Source organism: Paramacrobiotus metropolitanus, unplaced genomic scaffold (assembly GCF_019649055.1).
Source record: "Paramacrobiotus metropolitanus isolate TYO unplaced genomic scaffold, Prichtersi_v1.0 Parri_scaffold0000169, whole genome shotgun sequence".
Classification (NCBI taxonomy): domain Eukaryota; kingdom Metazoa; phylum Tardigrada; class Eutardigrada; order Parachela; family Macrobiotidae; genus Paramacrobiotus; species Paramacrobiotus metropolitanus.
This window is the reverse complement of record NW_026570389.1, coordinates 10767-16140: the sequence shown is the minus strand read 5'-3', so window position 1 is coordinate 16140 and position 5374 is coordinate 10767.

Below are 5374 nucleotides of genomic sequence, written 5' to 3'. Positions count from 1 at the left end.
TTTTTGAGCAGGGGTTTGTCCCCTTCTTTTGCCTTTCGCCCATTTCGTGCAGCGACCCTCGGGTGACTCCTTGCTACTCGAATTCTCGTTGGTGACCTTTCTGATTGATCGGAGTTTGACCTTTCTTCGTCCGATTTTGACTTTTCCAATTCATTTATTTCTTCAAGGCTCGTTAATGGCTTTTCGGTCAACTCGACCGGCGGACATTCCTCACCGTTATCGAGTGACCTTTCCCCGTTTTTTGCCTCAGTTACTGGGTTTTGTTGTTCGTTCGATATCCTTTCAACTTCCTCTTTAAACCTTTTCCACATTTCACCTCTGTCCGTTAACATCTGCGCAATATCGAAAGCCGACTTTGAACTTTCTTCTGTTTCATTCGATTGTCCTTCGGCTATCTCTTGAACTGGTTCCTCTTTCTCTGCTTCTTTGACAGTCCCTTTATCGGCTTCATCCTGTTGAACTGTTTCGTAACCTTTAGGTCGTTTAGGACCAACAAAGATGCAGTTTGCCATCAGTTCTTCGGTGACCCATTCATCATTCGGAATCGTTTCATACATGCACCATGTATCACCACCTCGTTCTGGGTAGTCCACTCCATCTGGATCTGGTGCAAAGGTCACCTTTTTCTTTTGCATCAATCCCGGTAACCTTCTTTTCCGGGTTACCTGTAGTTCTCGCATTTCTTTTACGTCAAATTTGGGGATTTCTTCCTCGAATTTCTTCCAGTATTTCTCGAATGCTTTTTCGTTTCCCTCTTTTAACGCGTTGTAGTACACTTCAAGTGATTCGTAGACAGGTGTACCAAGTCCTGCCGGGAAGATGATCGTTCTCCCTTCACCTTTATACATGTGGTTCACACGGAAGTCCCAGAAAAGGTCAACTCTCGCTTCTTCCCACATTTCTCCTTCCTCGGTCATTTCTTCTATCTCTCGTTCAAATCTCCTTTCTGTTGCTACCGGATCGAGAGGATCTTGGATTCCTTTCTCGACACGTTGCAACCAATGGTTTAGCCATCTGCCTCTTCCAATTATAAAACTTTCCACACATGACAACCACGTTCGATATCTATTCCAATGATACCGTTCGATGTGTGGTTTCCACATTTCGTTTGTCCGCATGATGCTTTTCGCTTTCTTTTGGGCATGACCTTTAAGGTCTGCTAATGCGGCATTACATCTTGGCCATTCTGAAGGGTCATCTTGAGAGGCATTTTCACAACATTCCGCGCATTCCCATTGTGGTTGCACTCTGCACGGATCCTCAAAGTAACCGTGGTGACAACTCCCGGCTCGTTCTTCTGGAGTTAATGTCCTTTGACTCGCTTCAGGTTTAACCTGTTCCTGTACTGTGGTATCTTCCTCACATTCGATTGGAGTCACGCTTTTATCCTCAGAGGATATTTCAATGACCTCTGGTTCTTTTTCTGTTCGGTGACCTTTCAATTGTTCGAGTGCCTTGTCGCGGATTTCGCTTGTAAACATCTGTTCCTCTTCAGCTATTCGTTTCAAAACTCGTAACCTTTCACTCTTTTTATCCTTCCCCACTTTAGCCGTCTTTATTTCCAGTGCCTCTGGTACTGGGATAGCTTTTTCAACACCTTTTTCTGTGTCTCCTTGCTTACATTCATCTGCGATCATACTTCTCCCGTCCGGGAGAAATATGATCGCCTCATCCGTGTCTGGCGCGAGTGGTTCCTTTTTCCTTTCGTTGACTTTTTTGACATTTACGCTTTCGCTAATCTTCTCCGGTGCCTCTGGTACCGGGATTATCCGTTGGCTAATCTCGTTCTGCTGCACTCTCGTCATTCCCGGTGCCTCTGGTACTGGGATGACCTTTTCTCTTCCCTTTTGTGTCAGCATTGTCCGATTTAACGTGTTTTCGATCTCCTGCTGAATCATTTGCAACTGCTCAAATGGTGACAATTCTTTTCGCGTCATCTTTTTCTTTTCGTTTCCCGGTGCCTCTGGTACTGGGATTAGCGTTTTATTAACCGTTTGAGCATTTCCCGTCTGTTTTACAAGTTCGGTGACCTTTCCGACTTGAACTTTGGCGACTGGTTTCGGGTCATCTTCTTTTCTTCTTCACCTTCATTATCCATCAGTACGAACTTCTTTTCCAAGAAGTCGAATCCCAGTAGCACTTGTACGTCGTCGCACTTCGGTCGGACGTAGAAGGAATGTTCGCTTGTCTTCTTTCGTAAGGTCACTGGTGCTACGCAGTAATGCGTCACCAGGAATCCTGACGTTCCGCTAATTCCGTTTATTTTCACCAATCTATCTGGTGGCAATGGGAGCATGTGAAGTCCATTCTTCTCGCAAAACGGTTTGCTGATCAGCGACGTCTCAGCGCCGGTGTCCAACATTGCGTTGACCTTTATGTCTCCCACTTTCACTTCGTGTGTATACGCTTCAATTCTTTTGGGCAATTTTCCATTTTGAATCTTCAAGGTGTGAATCTTACATTTCACAGGGATAAGCGATACTGGTCCCGGATCCATATCGGAAAGCACTTGTCCTTTTGCTGGAGTGCTATGACCTTTCAGTATCTCGCTCAGCTTATCAATCCTATGTGGAACGTTAGTCCGAACATCGTAATATTTTCGCGGCTTTTCTTTATTTGTTCGCTTCTCTGTAGCCATTTTATCACCGGTGACCTTTTCCACATTCTGCACTTGCTCATTTGCTTTTGTGCTATCCATGTGACCTTTAGTCACTTCATTTATCGTCTGATGGATCAGTTCCTCTTTGCGATTTTCATTTCGTTTATCTCTCAACTTCTCAATGACTTCACTTGTTATTTGGTCCGCTCGCTTCAGTTCGTCTTCTTCGCTATCTTTCATCTCATCTGGTGACCTTTCATATGTAACCATGTCATATCCCTTTTCGGTCATCCATTCGATCACCTTCGCGGACACTTCATTGTTCGTTTTCGTTGGGTCAATTTGCGAAGACATCCCGTCTGTTCGGGCTGGTGACTTGTCATTGGCATCCTTTTGCAGTGCTTGTGATAAGTCCCGTGACCTTTCAACTGCGCTACTCTGTTGCGTTTGCGCTATCTCATTTGACCGTCCTTTTTGTTCATTTTGCGCTAAGTCCTGTGACCTTTCGTTGCGCTTCATGACAAATCCGCCACCTGTCAGCTTTTGTATGGGGACTTTTTCTCCATAATTCGGCGGTTTATCCTGTGGTGGAGCATTACGTGAATGATTCCAGTCAGCGAATGTCTTCTTATATTCCTCTGGATTGAATACTGGGACTGGGTTCGATGACCCTTGCGCTGGTTTCCCGGTAACCAACTCTTCCAGTCGCTTTCTTTCACATTGCGTTCGCAACTGTTGCATGTCCCAGTAGTCCTCTTGTGACATTTTCGCTTTCTGCTTTGCCTTCGGCGTTACGGGTATCCACATCCCGTGATTGCCATTCGGTCTGTAGGCCACTTTTTGCCACTTTTCCTTCTGTTGCAGCGTTATTGCATCTACAAGTGAGTCATCGGAGTTCTGTTGTGCCAATTCGCCATTCTTTTGCTGCGCTGTTCGCAGTGTCAAGTCTGTTTCTTGACCTTTTAACACGACGCTATCGCCGTGACCTTTCACATTCACATTCGCTCCCTGACCTTTCACTTGGACTTTTCCAACAGAAGGTGACCTTTCATCTTTACTAATAACGTTGATATTCTGCTTAATCCATTCTTGCCTTATTCGCTTCTCTTCTTCGTCTTCTGAACAATTCCAAAACTTTGGCTTTGGCTCCCCGTAACAATCGCAACTTGGCTCCTTCGCCTTATCGTTTTCTGCCAAAAATTTCCGGAATTTCGCGTGTTGCTCATTTTCCTCTTGCGCAGTATCGTTCTGCGGTGGTGAATTTTGGTCTTTCGATTTGCCATTTATCTGTTTCCGAAACCATTCGTGGTGCATTTCCACTTCTTCTGCGGTTTCAGTTTGCGGTTTCTTTTGGTTTAACAGCGCTTGTCGAATCTTGGCATTACGTAATGCACGACGTTCAGCTAACACTTTCTCGCTGCAATACGGTGACCTTTCATTTTGCTGCACTTTTTGCAGTGTCGCGCTACCGTCACGACAATTCCCACTCACAGTACCATTCTGCGGTGATCTTTGGTCCCGTTGCACGTTTCCACTCGCAGTACCATTCTGCGGTGACCTTAGATTCTGTGACGGTATCCCTATAACCGTTCCATTTCCTTTTTGTGATGACGGCATCCATATAGCCGTCTCTCTTTGCTGTGGCGGCATCCATCTAGCCGTTTCTTGTGGTTGCGGCATCCATATAGCCGGTCCATTTTGCTTTTTCGCTGACGGCATCCATATAGCCGTTGCAGTGGTCACATTCACTGCAGTACCATTCTGCAGTGGTGACCTTTCCCTTTTATCCGGTGGTTTAGGGTCGGGTCGATCAGTAGGCTCACCGGTGCCTACTGATCTTGCCCGTTTCCCTGAACCGGCGCTCCACCTTGTTGCGCGCCTTGCACATTTCCTTGTTGTTGTCCGATATCATTTGCCGGGTTAGGATTCTGTCCGCCACCGTTATTATATTGGCCACCACCCTGTTGGTAGTTTCCTTGGCCGCCGCCATTGTTCTGGCCTCCTCTGAAGTTTCCGCGGCCAAAGCCTCTGTTCCTTCCTCTGAAGCCGCCGCGGCCGAAGCCACCACCGCGATAGCCGCCTTGGCCGCCCCATTTCCATTTCCATAGTTCCCGTTACCTTGCTGATTCTGAAAGTTCGCTTTCGCCTGGTACCATTGCGTGATCAGGTCATATCCATTTGCGACCGCTTGGCGCCAACCACCGAGCCCGCGCAGTCGTTGCCACTCGTTGAAGGCAAACAGGTTTGGGTTCTGTTCCGGTGGTGTGTTGGCGAATTTGCATCCCTGGGTCTGGTGGTTGCCATACATACAGTACTGGCACATCTGCACATTGTTCGCCACCCATCCGTCAATCATCTGGAACTTAAACTCAGTTCGTGACCCTTGGTTTTGCTGTTGATTCCCTCGGAAGTTCCCCTGACCTCCATTCCAATTTCCATTTCCGTATCCATTTGCGCCAAAGTTTCCGTTACCCCCTCCTTGTTGTGGTAACCCGACATTCATAGGGACCATATTCTGTGGTGCAGGTGGGGCCACATTCTGGGGAGCCACATTCTGGGCTACCGGTCTCACTTGAGCTGCTGCCTGTATCGCCGCCACCATCGCATATGTTATCGGTTGTCCCGTCTGACTGTCGATAAAGGTCACCTTTTCCGTGACCTCTTTGACCGGAGTCTCCACACGGTATTCGACTGGTTGCTGGGGTGGTGCCGCTGCCATTCTCTGTGGCGGCACATTTTCGATTTGCCCTTGGCGGATGGTCACGTATTCCTGAT